We start from the raw sequence: 15,429 nt of genomic DNA, 5'->3' as shown, positions 1-15,429 counted from the left end.
TGTTATAACATCACTAATAATTATTATCACTCTGACTATATTTGTTGCACCCAAAATGGGTCACCATGAGTAATTTGGGAAGCCCTGCATATTGAGCTGAGGACTATTTTTTTTTCCCTTTTTATTTTTGGTACCGGGGATTAAATCCAGGGGTGGTCTACCACTGAGCTACATCCCCAGTCCTTTTCATTTTTTACTTTGAGGCAGGGTCTTGCTAAGTCACCCAGACTGGCCTTGAACTTGTGATCCTCTTGCCACAGCCTCTGGAGAAGCTGGGATCACAGGTGTGTGCCATTGCTCCAGGCTGAGCTGAGGCCCCCTGCACCCCTTCCTCATCCTAGTGAACCACACTGGAGCGGGAAGGAGGTGCAGCTGTGAGGTTGGCTGAGGTCAACTGCATCCGTTCTGCATGTCATGCTGGTTCTTCCAGCTCAGGCCCTGCCTCTAAGCTGCTTCTATTAGTGACCTCAGACTGTCCCTCAATTATCACAATCTATTCATAGCTACTATAATTTTAGAGTACTCAAATATATTATGTAAACTTCACACCATAGAGACTTACCCCAAGCCATTTTTCCAGTCTCTTGGAGTCTGAGGGCCTGCAGAAAGTGACCAAAGGGCAGCCATAATATTATCCTTACTTTACAGATAAGGAAATGGGCCCGAAGATTTGACTTCCAGTGGCCTGAACTCATGTAATATTGGGTGGGGCGGGGTGGGGGGCGGGAATTGAACTTGCTGAAAAGGTGAAATTTTAAGACAGAGTTTCCCCCAGACCTTCCTCCACAGGCTGATTGCTACTTCTTGCCAGGCTGGCCCAGACATTGTTTCTTAGTCACTCGTGGCTTAGCCAAACTGACCAGTGGGGGGACTGGGGGTGGCCCCAGGCTGTGTCCTGTGATTTCTTAACGTTCACATCAGTACCAGCTGCAGCCTCAGAATATCACTGGGCACAATTTGGAAAGTACTGATTGGTGGTTTTGCTCAGCTGTATCACCTGTGACTATGCACGTTTGATAGGATAAATGGTCAGTATTTTCTAGAAACATCCATGGATGCTCGGCATACATTATCTTGACTCAATCTGAGTACATGGCTCAGCGTCTTTTGTGACCTAACATTTTAAAGTAGATGAGTAATAAGGGTAGCAGCAAGTCAGAGCCACCCCTCTGTGGTGACCAGTGGCCCGAGCTTAGCTCCTTCTCCCCACACCTCTACTTGGCAATTCGGTCCATGGCCTGGGGTATTGCCCGGTTTAACCCTGCGGATTACTTCTTTATAAATAGCCAAGCACATGTCTGGGTTAGCTGTAAACCTGTGGGGCTGGCTCTGAGACTTCTGAATCACATCTGCCTCAGTCAGAGCCGAAGCACACTCAGGAGTCCTCGCCACGTCATCCTGGGTATGACAATTGCCCCTTCCTCTGGGCCATGGCCCCTTGAGTTGTGCAAGAGCCCACAGTTCCCTGGCAATCCTTTGTGGTGAAAGAAACTTCACCTGGGGCAGGAGATTTGAGGGCCCACAAAGAGACAGGAGAATGTGAACAGAGTGCAGAGCAAGGACTCCGGAGGCAGGAGGGTGGCTATGATCTATAAGAAGTCAGAGCCTGGTGAGGTGACCCCAGCTACTCGGGAGGCTGAGGCAGGAGGATCACAAGTTCAAGGCCAGCCTCTGCCACGTAGTGAGACCCTGTTACTAAATAAAAAATAGAAAGGGTTGGGGATATAGCTCAGTGGTACTCCATCCCCACTGAGAAAAGAAACCCAGAGCTGAGTGCCAGCAGGATGGCAGGAAGTTGAGAGTGGGCCCCGGATGCTACTGAGAAAACATGCCCTTGCTCTTTTCTATTCATGCAGTTTAAACAGAGCTCTAGAGAAACATCCTGCAGTTTCAAACCTGATGCAAAACATAAACAAATAAGTACAGGTCCCGCTGCAGGGAGCCCAGACTCACCCAGAAAGCAGGCAGAGCCTTACACCTGGCCACCTGGGGCCTCCAGTTTTGCTGCAGGACGCATTTCTTTCATTTCCCAAATCTTCTTTTAGTTGATGGAGCTCAGGATGAAATGTCTCCAGAAAAGATCCCGGCACTGGCCCTGAGTGTGCCACTCAGATGGGAAGGAGAAGCAGCTGCCCTGGGGAGAACTGGGAGATGGCCCTGTATTGTCCCTGGCTGTTGAGAGCTGTCCCTGTGTTGCATTCATTTGCATGTGATGTAAAGCTGTATCCCCAAGAGAAGTAAAAAATACATCTTTGACAAATGTGATGCATTGCCAAGGAGAAAAACAGCAAAGAGAGTGTGGTGGAGGGGACACCCAGCAATGGGGTCAGGGTCCCTCAAGGCCCAAGTCAGGGCTGGAGAGAGATGGGGACGGGGTGCATACATTTCCCTGCAGTTGCTGCAACAAGTTACCACGAACCTAGTGGCTAAAAACAACATCATTTATGCCTTTTGATTTTAAAATCTATTTTAAAAATAGATTTATTGGAGATATCATTTATATACCATTCAATTCACCGGTTCTTAGTATATTCACAGACATGTACAATTATCATCACAGCTAATGTATAATGTTTTTGTCACCAAAACAACAAAAACCCCCTGTATTCTGTAGTCATCACCCCCATTCTCCCAAACCCCCAATCCTAAGCAACCATGAAATCTGGTTTCTGAGGGGACTGAGGACAGTGGCATGCTTCCCTCTGAGTGACAGACAACTCTGCCCTAGGAGCTGAGTGCTTGGAGGGGTGAAGGGGCAGTACCTTGGGTCTCCTTGGCCTGTCTCTGGCACATGCATGGAACTTGGCCCTAGGGGTCGGGGCGAGGCAATCAGGGCCCAGTGTTCTCAGTGCCCTGTGCCATCCCTGGAGGGGTGCTGGGGGTAAGAAGGGAGCTTCTAACTCCTATCTGTACTGGCCCAGAAGCTTCGGCAATAGGTACGGGTCCTTGGGGTGGTGGTGGTGGCTACACCTGTGTCCCGCCTCTCCTGGAGGACAGTCCTCTGACTATGTGCCGGGCAGAGGGAGCCTAGGTTCCACCCAGGCTGTGTCATCTGGGGCGGAGTCTTCTGAACTGGGGAGTCAGAGTCCAGTCAGCCTCACTGGTCCAAGTCAGGTGGCAGCAGGTCTTCTTCCTGAGGGTCCTTGGGGGAGGATTCATTTCCTTGCCCCTTCCAACTTGCAGACACCATATTGTCCTTAGGCTTGGGGTCCCTTCCACCATCTTCACAGCTAGGAGTGTCTGCTCTGAGCTCCTGCCTCCCTCTTGTAAGGACCCATGTGACTACGTCAGTCCACCTGGATAATCAATCGCGCATGGCCTTCTGCCTTGACAGCCTTTCCTTAATCCCAGCTGCAATGTCCTCTCTCCGAACAAAGTGGAATGTCCACAGGTTCTGGGATTTCAATGTGGACATCTTTGGGGACATTATTCCATCTGGGACAGGAAGCAGAGAGACAGTGGTGGCCTCTAGCCGAAAGGCAGGCACTTCATACTGACGCCCTGTTGCACATTCCCAGGCCCAGCCAGGAGCAGCACAGGACGTGGTGACAGGTGAGGCTCCCTGAGCTGACTGTCCCGCCCCAACACTCACCCTGTCCTGCCTGAGCACATCCTCATGGCACTGCCAGCAGACTCTGGCCCAGGTCCTCTCTCTGGGCCAATGGAAAAACCACCATTGCTCATTAAACACTGGCAGATATGGTTGTGCTAGGAGGGTCACACATCATCTGGAATCCATGTAACTACTCATGAAGGAATCGTGTTTGCATTTTAGAGATGAAGAAACTACATCACACAGTTGGAGGAGTAAGGACCTGTGGGGCTTTTAAGATGTATCTATAAATTCTTTCATACTCCTCTCTTCAAAAAATGGAACCTTGCCAGGTGCAGTGGTGCACACCTATAATCCCAGAGACTCAGGAGGCTGAGGCAGGAGGATCAAACGTTGGAGGTCAGCCCGAGCAACCTAGCCAACTCTGTCTCAAAATAAAATGAAAAGGGCTGGGAATGCAGCTCAGTGGTAGAGCATTCCTGGGTTTAATACCCAGTACCAAAAAATAAATGGTTAAGTAAAAATAAAAGATGGAGCCTAAGTTTCCTCCCCTTAAGTGTGGTTATAATTGGTCGGTGGCTTCTAGATGATGTAATGGGTACAGGTTATGGTCTCTGAGGTCTAAGATTCAGATGAGCATTCAAAGGATGGCAGCCCTGGCCAACATCTCCATCTCGACAGCAGGCCGTGAGACTCTGGGCTGGAAATGCCACAGGAAAGCAGGGAGCTGGCACTCCAAACCTCAATTCTTGTGTTCTGACCAAAGAAGATTTAAAGTCTGACACCAAAAGTCATGCAAGAGAACTTTGTTAGGAGTGAAAGTGAGGTGAAAATAAATAAAGTGAGGCTTAAGCAAAAAGCACTCTCAAGGGAGAGAGTGGGCCTTCTCCAAACAGAGAATGACAAAGGAGAAAATGCTGTCCCCAAGTTTATTACTGTTTGATGTTGACCAGGAGACCTGGGGACCACCTTCTCTACTCTTTGCCATTCAGATGGTCAACTCTTCCTTCACATCAGGCGGTGGTTTTTGACCTTAGTAGGTCCTCTCTGGAACTGTCATGGTGGCTGTCCTATTTAGGGGAGGGGGGATTCATTCAAGTCAGTCTCATGTTAATGGGGGCACTGGGGTCAATCGCTGGTCAGAAGTTACCTTAGTGCGCCTGCGCCACTAAAAGAACCTTCCTTCCCAGACAATTGGAGACACTTCTAGCCATAACTCGTAGCTTTATGTCAACATCAAGGGACCCTGTCAAGAGCTAGTCCCATTAATCGTTTTCTCTTGACATATTTCCCATTTAGCTCCTTTAGCTTCTATTTATTTTCTAAATTAACTACCACCCTTTGTTTTCTCGCCTATTTTGAAAGTAGTTTAAAGAAGGACCCTAAATTGAGTTAAAGAACACTTGTGACCTTGCCGGCATCTCACTGCTCATTGCTCGCTACCACCTAACAGAACCACCTGGGTAAGCTGCTCCCGAATCCATGACCCACAGGAATTGTGAAATAATAAATGCCTCTCATTTTAAATCACCAAGTTTTGGGGGGGGGGGGGTTATGCAGCAATACATTACTAACACAGTCTCTGAGTCTGTGCTATTCCATCAACTAATGAGGCCTCCAGAATAAATTAGTGACTGTTTCTTAGGGAGCCTGAGAGAGGCTGGCCTTGAGGGATCTGTGGCAAGCTTCAGAGGACAACGTGTGAGGGCTACGTGGCCATTGGGGGAAAGAAGGAGGGTGGCCTGAGGAATGAAGATCAGGTGGGTGGGATTCACCACAGAGCCCGGGAGCAGGCCACCAAGAGCTGTGGCAATGAAGGCCCAGTGTTCCCTCTCGTCTGCTCCGCTCAGGACCTTTTCTCCAGGGATGCAGGGAGAGTGATGGGGGAAAACTAGAGGAGCCCATCAGAGCATGCCCTAAGGGGTGGCTTCCCTCTCCTCTGAGGTGCTCTCCAGAGCATAGCAGACAAGCGTCCTCCTCGAGCCCCACCTTCAGTCAGCCACCGCCATCTTGATTCAAGCACAATGAACTCCAGTCTTCTAAGATGTAAAATGACTGATGTGTATTTTTTTTATTTTAACCAACTTAATTCCAAAACAACAACAACAACATACTTCCCCAAGAAATCCCCCACAAATCCAGGTCAGATATCAGGTGTTTGTACGTGGACAAGTTTATTCTTTCCTTAAAGCTCAAACAGTACATCTTTACACACACAGAAGTTGGTAAAAAGTAAGCCCTTACTGCTTTGTTAAGAATAAAGCCCATATATAAAGCTCTCTGGCCAAATTCTCCAAAGAAGAAAATATCACATTTCTAAAATACATTCACTTTTTTTAATATTTATTTTTTTGGTGTAGATGGACACAACACAATGCCTTTATTTTTATGTGGTGCTGAGGATCAAACCTGGGTCCTGTCCATGCTAGGTGAGTGCTCTATCGCTGAGCCACAATCCCAGCCCCCTACATTTACTTTTTCATTCATGGGTGTTTTAAAGCCCACATGAAACTCATGCGGACTTGCTTGAACCAGAAGTAAACTAACTTCAAGTCCACAAAGGGAAAAAGTACATGCCTCTTTATAACGGTTGAAGCCAAGTAGCTGTGGAATTCTGGACATTTTCAATAAATAGAATATAAAAATTTATTATTTATCAGGGATAGTTTACTTTTAAACAAAGGCCATATCAATTATCATTATAATAAAGCATTTCAAGGACATTAAAATAAGTGCATATCTACAGCAACAAAAGAAACATATTACACGTAGTTCTCCTAAATAACCTCAGAAGAGGGGAAAAGTTCGTTATAATTTAATACTTCATGATTCTAGCCCTGTTAGAATCAATCTACTTTAAAAATCTTTCATAAAGCATATAAATATGGAATTCAGGAAAGCAGGTAAAGGAAAGCTACTACTTACTAAATGTTGGAGGTATCAAGCAAAACATGTCATTGCCTTGGGGAGGGGGGAGTTAATAGAGATAATGGCAGATGGCACATAAGAGGAAGATACAAAATAGACCGATCCTTGATGTGAGAACAATTTTATTCCTTATATTGTAAGAATGTCTCATATTCTTCTAGAAAGGATTCGAAAAAAAGCCCATGCAAATAAAAATAAGATTCATGACCATGGAGTGACTTTGTCAAGGTTGGCCCTGAAGGGCTTTCAAAGGGGTCAAAGACCTGTTCTAACTGCCATCTAAAATAATGGAGCCCTGTCAATGGACTCACAGAAATGCACTTTGTAACACTGCTTTTAAAAATAAAAACTGGGGGAGGGTGGAGAGAGGAAGGGGGGAGGCGGGTAAGAACCTCACCACACCAGGCAGAGAGCTGGGACATCAATGAAAGGCCAATGCAAGCGACTTCTGCCAACAGGAGCATCTACCCCACTGACGAGCAGAGGCACATTCTAACAGGAGAACCTGCGCCAGAGGCGGCCCTGTGTCCCAGTACGTAGAGGCTCCTTTCATATTTTGGGAACCTTTAATTAGCTCCTGCTTATCAGGCAACTAACAGAACCAGCAACCAAAAGGCTATAAAAACACCTTCAGCTCTAGCCCTTGGAAATCAGAAACAAAGTTTTGGTTAGAAATAAACATGCACCCACACGATTGAAGATTTTACAAAGGGCGCTGGGTACAGATCTTTTCTCTATAAATACATTCATTCTGGGTGGAATTCTTCAGCTGACAAGTCACTTGGACCGCTATGAGGGTGATGTAACTGGTCAGAAAATGGTTTAAAGTAGGTAATTTGGTGGGTACACATGGGCAATTGCTGCTGAGGGTTTAGGGGCTCTGGCGACTCATCTCAATACTGTTACCTGGTAACATGGAAAGCTGCAAGGTCAGCACAGCTTCTCTTCAGTGGGAGGCAGGGTTATCAGTGTGTGTTACATTATTGTAATTTACTTGTTGATGCTGATGGCGGTCAGTTGGCAAAACCAGGTACAATCATTTCCCAACAATGGGTGGAGTTTGAACACCAACGCTAGGTGATGTCCCAATACCTGTTCCTCTAAAGGACAATCGAAACATTGTTTCCCAGCCTTCTCACCTAGCATTTGATGTACACTAGAACCCCAGTCTCCCTGAACTAAGTGCTGTAGGAGGAGCTACGCATGCTGGTCATTTTGGCACCTTCGTGTGCTCTGGGAACAGATTTGCTCCCTTCTCCAAGGGCGCTCCCAACCTGGATTCCTTCCCCACAGGTGCTAGCATTGCTTCTCAGGCATTGACCTGAATGAAATGCTTCTGCCCATGTTGGAGGACCATTAAGTGAGTGACAGTAACCAATCTAGTTGCCTTAGTAAGGGAGAGCCAAAGTCATGACTGTTCCATTTAAAAAGCAAACGCCCCTCCCCCTTTGCCATCATAAACACAAAAAGAAAATATTTTCAGATTAAGACAATGGGAAAAACAACTTATGCATTGGGGAGAACTATGAGAGAAACCAAACCAAACCAGACAATGTTACATTTACGAAGCCTTTTAAGTAAGGTTGACATTGAAAACCAAATTTAAAATGTTTATGTCTTCTAAAATAACACATGGTTAATTCCAAGTTTTAGGAAGTTCTAGAACAAACGGTGCCCTTCAAAGTGGTGAGACAGCAGCCCCGGCTTTCCCAAAAGTCTTCAGGAAGAGGCTGCACAGCACCTGCTGGTGAGGTCACCAGGAAGGAGCCCTGCTTCGCAGGAAACGGCTCTAGGCCAGTGCTGAGGCCCCTCAACTCTAAGACTCAGATGTGCTAAAACACTGCTGGCTGTGATTTAATCTGGCTTTCCGGGTAGCCCCCCCAAATAAATGGATCTGACTCAAATAACAAGCTGTGTGCAATGGAGTATTTCAAACCCACACCTAGACCTACAATATACACTATTAATTTTTACTAATACCATTTGATTATAATAAATATGAAAGATCACTCTCATTTTAGACCTACTTTAGTCTCAGTTTCTACTTTCAAATGCTAGCCAATATTTGCTTACAGAACCAGGGAAAAATACTTACTAAATTAAATTGCTATATAATAGAAAGTCTGCAACCTTAAGTATCAACTCTATGTTCTGTTCATGCTTGAGATCAATGCACATGATTGAGTTTTTTCCTTTTTTTTTTTTTGAGAGAGAGACACACAGAGAGAATTTTTTAAAAAAAATATTTATTTTTTAGTTTTCAGCGGACACAACTTCTTTGTTTGTATGTGGTGCTGAGGATCGAACCCGGGCTGCTCGCATGCCAGGCGAGCGCGCTACCGCTTGAGCCACATCCCCAGCCCCTCCTCTTCTTTAATTGGTCCTTCAGTATGCTGGTGAGGTAGGGAAGCTCAGGTATAATTCTCTCCATTTTGCAGATGAAAAAAGAGAGGCACAGAGAGGCTGAGTGATTTGCTGAGTCAGCAGATCTGCAGTCATTCCAGAAATATAGTGTAAACTGCCTTTCAACCTCCTTTTTGCAATATCATGTTTTTGAAAAATGGAAATTTCATCTAAAATGGTTCCTGGAATCTATAGCTCATAAACAAACCACTAATTTCCAATGTTTAAATACCTATAATGTTAGCGGACACCTATGTCTTACTCCTATTGTGTGAAACCCACCTATGTAAGATATGGTTTGAGCCAGGTGTGGTGGCACATGCCTGTAATCCCAGAAACATGGGAGGCAGAGGCAGGAGGAGTGCATGCTTGAGGTCAGCCTCAGCAACTTAACAATCCCCTGTCTCAAAGATATAAAATAAGTGCTGAGGATGTGGCTCAGCTGTAAAGCACCCCTGGGTTCAATCCCTGGTACCAAAAAAAAAAAAAAAAGATACGATGTGAAAATACTTTCAATGTGGAGTACTAAATTTAAGGGAAAAACAGCCTATTACATTTGCATACTGCTAATATGGTAGGTGTCTCATGCAGCATGGAGTACTGTTCATTTAGAGTTTGTGACGTGAGAGGCAGACATGAGAGTTTTATTTTCTCCATTGTTAAAAAATATTTATCTTTAGGCCTGGGGTTGTGGCTCAGCGGTAGAGCGCTTGCCTAGCATGTGCGAGGCACTGGGTTTGATCCTCAGCACCACATAAAAATAAATAAATAAAATAAAGGTATCGTGTCCAATACTAAAAGAATATTTAAAAAATATTTATTCTTTAAACAAAAGTACATTTCAGTAAGCCTCTGTTGGGAGGAAAATTATCAAGCCTGCAAAGCAAGTCCAATCAATGAAAGGAAGCCCAGAATGTCAGCACAGGACTAAATATGCTTGTCATTCTGTAATCCTGGAACTCTGGAACGTCATCACCTGTTACAGCTAGACCAGGTCTGTAGGAAACCAAGGTGATATTATGAGACTGAATTATTATCTCTTTTTTTTTTCTTTCTTTTTCTTTTAGACAAAGCCTCACAAACTCGATTCTCCTGTTCCAACCTCCCCAGTCACTGGGATTACAGTCATGCGTCACCATGTCTGACTACCCCATTTCTTTTGTTTAAAAACAAACTAATGTGGATTTCTCATACCGTTTGGTTGACTGCTCATTTGTACCAGAGAGCACTTCAGCACAGGTGGGGCTCACTGGGAGGGCAGACGGTAAATTTAAGGAATGGGTTTTGTTAATTAGACGTTGTGAGGTCCCAAATTTGTGTCTACACTCCAGCTCATGGATATGCACGTTTCACAAAACTGAACTACTACTTATGTAACTAGAACCAGAATAATATTTTTCCTCCAAATTAAGGTATGTATTTAGATAGACTATTAATGTAACTTAATTTTAAGTAATTATAGTGCAAGGAGCCTGATTTGAAGCTTGAAGACTTGACATTATAATTTATAACTTAATAATTTCTAAATAAACTCTTACTACAACTGCTATAACCAAACATTCAAAATATTTAATGTGAAACCAGCACAAAAACTAATTTTTTAAATGCCTAAATAATAAAGATTACATGTTAACTCCAATAGTCCCCAATATTTGTTCCTTTTAGGTTTCATAATATACATATGACTCAAATAATGACAATTTAAAATTTAATTAGAACTTTTAATAATTAAAGTTTTTTTGCTCAATGTATTCACCATTAGAAAAAATGCTTTCTGGGTTTTTAGGTGAGCAGGGTTTGGTTATCCTGACATCAGATTTAGAAGCAAGGATAATGAAATTAAAAAAAAAAATCTGGACTAGTTTTACAGTATAGACTTTACTCAAATACCAAAAAGATATATCAAAATCAAAGATATACATATACTGACTTAACTACAATGCATCTTTAACTTCCCAGCCCCCAAAAGATCTATGACTAACAGTGCAACAAAATACTTATCTGAGTTCCTACAATTTTAGGTGCACTTTGTTTAAACATATTAAGGAAAAAATTTCAACCACTAGCTACTATTAAAAAATGCCTTTAAAACGTGGTATTCAAAAATTATAAAAAGTACTGATTTTATTGTACTGTAGTATACATCCTCCAGATTAAGGTTTTATGTAAAGCAATTTGCAGTTTGAAACAATTCTATTTACATTTGCTATAAAAGCAGTCTGAAGTTTTCAAAGCCTAATTATTTTTCTCCAGGATAATTCTTCTTTGCTTTTGCCAGGAATAAAGGCAGTTATTTGAGATAGAGCTATCCATCAATCACTGAATAAAAAGATTTATTCTTGTGTTGATAAAACTTATGTGTTCAATGCATATGCATAAAAACTATTCAGGAAAAAAGATACTTTAAATCTATCTTGAAGAGACAATATAGCCTCTGACTTAAGTAAAATGGAGAAATCATGAGTAGGATTAATTCTATGGTATTTCAAAGGTACTGTTTGATTAAAAGATAACTGCTACAAACGACTTCATGAATAAATAAAATATTTCAGTTAGCTGAGCAGAGGGGCCTGCTCCTGAGAGGATGTTAATCTAAGTGGGATAAGAGAGATTTTAGAAAAGCCTCACCAAAGAAAAGTGTGTCTAAAACAAGCCCCAGTGGTCCTGTTAGGACAATGCAACCAAAAGGAAGGGATTAACCTTTAGATCACAGCCGAAAAAAGAAGCTGGATGTGGGCACCATCAGAACACACCCTCAACATTGGGGAAAAAAATGGCCCAAAGGAGGTTCCTTCTGTGAAGCTGGAACCTCGGTGTTATTTGCAAGAAACAAAATTATTTTGTACCCAAGAACTTCATTCCTGCTTGAAACAGACTTTCCATCATGATATCAAGCATGCTTCACATGCAATTGCTGCCAAAGAATGGGGGCTGGAACAGCAGGACGATAGAAATGACTTCCTCAGAAGAACCGCATTCTTTCTAGCTAGTGGTTCTTTTTCGTGCATACGGTTTTTAGAAAGTTAAGATGACATTCATGTACCATGAAGTTTATCATCTCACTCTGGGTATGGTGGAAAGCACAGTGGTCCCAGCTACTTGGGGGGCTGAGGCAGGAGGATCACTTGGGCCCAGGAACTCAAGGACAGCCTGGGCAACACAGCACCACCCCATGTCAAACAAACAAACACACATTTTAAGTGTACTAGTGGTTTTTCAGTATGTAATTCCAGACATTTGAATCACCCCCAAACCCTGTCACCTGTATTCAGTAAGCAGTCATTCCCCATTTCCCTCTCCTAGCAGCCTGTAGAAACCACAAGTCTTTTCTTTCTCTATGGGTTCACCTGTTCTGGACACTTCATATGAATGGGATGATGCCTTCTGTGTCCAGCTTCTTTCAGTTTAGCTAGAGTTCTTGAGCCCTTCCCAAAGGGCCGTAATTCCAAGGACTCCAAACAAAGGTGCTCGGGTGGTTGATCTGGTGCATTCTAGTATCATGCAGTTTCCAGGTATGATGGCTGTCTCTAGTTCTATCCCTGTCTTTGATCATATGAAAACAGACTGTAATCAGAAGAAAAGACTCTCTGGAATCTGTCTTTGGAGTACAAAAACGATCCACTGGACAAAGTTTTTGAAGTGGGAAAGAATATCAAAGAGGAGGAATAAAATTCTTGATTTGACTATGTGTTTTCATAGTGATATGTATCTAGGTTGTATTTTCTCTTGGTAACTGTGATGTTATTCTGGAAGACTGTGGACATTGATGGAAAACCAGAAGTATGCTGATTCTTCACTAGATCTCCACATTAGCACTCACAGAAAGACCTGATTTCCCATAACTTAGTTCCTAGAGTTTTAACTCAAATTGTACAATAACTGTGCTTCAAAGAGAGTTTTTCATGTGTTTCTCTTGTCTATATGATGCTGTGACTCACAGATATGGATTAGCATGTTTTAGATTTCAAAAGGTCAGACAAGGATAGATGTATTGTGGGTAATCTGTGAACTGGGTGAATCTATCACATTTTTAAAAAGAATAAAAATGCTGATATGAAGTTTGAAGACAGAATCATGTAGAAGGTCTCTGTCCTTCTCACAACCCCACAGGAAAAGTCTGTGTTTAGTTACTACAAAGTACAACTCAGAAATTATTAGTCTTTCTATAAACAGTTGGCAATAAGTTCCAAGGAGACAGAGATCTGACCTTACCTTATTGCCTGTGTCTAGAACAAAATCTGGCATGAAGCAGGTGTGCAAAACTGTTCAATGAAGGAACAAATGTATGGCATGGGAGAGGGGCTTGGGGGCCTCTGATATGACTTGTGACAACCAGGCTATTTCTGCCAGAAGCCACCCTGGGGAAATGAAAATGATGACCGAAAGAGACTGCTTTGTGCTTTGGTACAATTAGAGTAGCCTGTGACTGGGCCAGCCGTCCCCCTGGAAACAACTGAAAGCAAAATCAAACAGAAAACATCTTTCACAGGCAAGGAGCAAACCAATGCAGGCAGAAGCGCTGGGAAGCTCCCCGAGGGCAGCCCAGCCCAGACTTCTACTTCTCTGAAGGCACTGCTAGCTCCCAGCACGAGAAGGACACCTGGCAGACAGCAGCAACCCTGCTTGGTAAAGAGAGAAAAGTTGGAGCGTGGCTGTGAAAGTAGCTAGGATGTGACAGGCCAAGACCCACAGAGGAAAAGACCTCGAGGAAGTCAACTTTAAAGCCCTGCTCCGATATCCAATCCGAAACCTATGTGCCCAAGGTGGGACCCCGAGAAACCCAGCAAAAACAGCAGCTGGGAGGCTGAAGAGCTGGGCAGAGGGATTAGCAGCTCTTGGCACTCAGGAGACCAAGGGGAGAATTCAGGGCCACTAAGGTGAAGTGGCTCTGATAAAATAATGCAGATCTTCAGTTGGGAACCCAAAGAGGCCACATGCTAGGTAGGAACAAGGAAACTAAAATATGCAAAAGCCCTGATAAAGTCAGAGTCTTCAAGAGGATGCGGTGATCGGCCTGAATTTTGTCTGCCTGATGGAGAAAACAACCTTCCAGGGAAGATATGACCATGCACGGCCTCTGCCATCTTCAATGCAAGACACGTGGTGGGCAGCCAGACTTGGCCAGCATGCCGAGGAATCAGGGAGAGACTAAAACCAAGAGAAACTGGAGGGAACAGAAACGAGCCACTGGCTGTAGTTCAGACTTTGGGCTTTTCAGAAAAACATATTTGATCATATTTTATAATATGTTCAAGAAACTAGAGGAAAAAACTGCAAATTCAGTAGAGACTTGGAGTGTATGAAAGTATCAATAAATACAGAGAACAAGTGAGACAGGTCAGTCAGATTTATTGGATTTTTTTTTTGAGGCATAGAGGGAAATAATGATGGAAAACACAGGAAATGCTAAGATAATCTGAAACATGGTGAAAAGGTTTGGGGTAATCTTAAGAAAGAGAACAGAAAACAGATTGAAAAAAATATTTAAGAACTACTAATTAAGAATTTCCATTTATGTCCATCAACAGTAGAATAGATAAGTAAATGTGATGAACTCATCTGATGGAGTATTACACAGCAATAAAAGAATAGACTACTGTTGCTAGTAGGTGCAACACAGATATATTTCATGAACATCATGTGGATCTGATAAAACCAGAAACAGACCTTATAGGAAAGTCAAGAACATAGCCGGAATCAGAAGAGTTTAAGTACCGACCGGGAGCCTCCTCTGGAACTTCATGATGGTGACATGAATGCATATACATGTGAAAACTCATTGAGCCGGACACTTACGACCTGTGAACTTCACGTTATGTGCATTGAAAACTTAAAAAGCATGATCACTACCTACATGTAGTCTTAGTATTCCACTTGGACAGGTCCTGTTGACCATGTCAATAGAGAAACAGAAAAGAGAAATTAGCCCGTAGGCTACTTGGAAGAAAAGGACCACCTTATAAAACCTAAAGAGACATGTTAAATAACTTCCTTCTCTGTCTCAATCCAGTCTTTATTTAAGTGATCTTAACTATAACCTAGAAATCTTAGGCAGTACATGGACACAGTAAGAAGCAGTGAGTAAAATATCAGGGCAGGGATACAGGAATGAAGATGGACTTAGAGTTGGAAAAGAGAAAAACAACAAGAGAAACAGCACACACACCGAGCAAGGAACCAACAGGCAGAGAAGTCAGCCGGAGGCTGTGGGGAGGAACGGGCTCCTTCCTCTGAGGCTGGGCTATATTTTTAATAACCACCCACACAGAACAGAAGGAAAACAACGTTTTCATCTTATCTTCCACTGGTCTTCTAGTAAGACAAATGCTTGTCTTTATGTACAGCTGTGGAAGAAGAGCTATATAGATCATTGAAGTTTAGATTATTTTCAACAAGTTTCAATTTCATATCGTATGGACACGTAAGATTTTTGACAGAAGTACACCAGCTGTACATTTAAATGCCAATCTTAGAAATTCCTCTACTTATATGTTTATGTAGTTGAGTCTCTTTAAATAAAAATTCATGCCAGTGCATGAATTTTA

The 15,429-nt window shown here is 43.1% G+C and overlaps 1 protein-coding gene across 1 annotated transcript in view; it reads right to left on the bottom strand.

Moving 5' to 3' along the window:
• Positions 1 to 5,703: 5,703 nt before the first annotated feature.
• Rps6ka5 (ribosomal protein S6 kinase A5) overlaps positions 5,704 to 15,429 on the bottom strand; it is a 188,633-nt gene continuing 178,907 nt past the window's right edge. Inside the window, exon 18 of the mRNA XM_027931659.2 lies at positions 5,704 to 9,880. The gene's annotated coding sequence lies outside the window, so the exon portion shown is untranslated. The remainder of the gene's footprint in view (positions 9,881 to 15,429) is intronic.

Source organism: Marmota flaviventris, chromosome 2, assembly GCF_047511675.1.
Source record: "Marmota flaviventris isolate mMarFla1 chromosome 2, mMarFla1.hap1, whole genome shotgun sequence".
NCBI lineage: Eukaryota > Metazoa > Chordata > Mammalia > Rodentia > Sciuridae > Marmota > Marmota flaviventris.
This window is presented reverse-complemented; position numbering and strand designations above follow the sequence as displayed.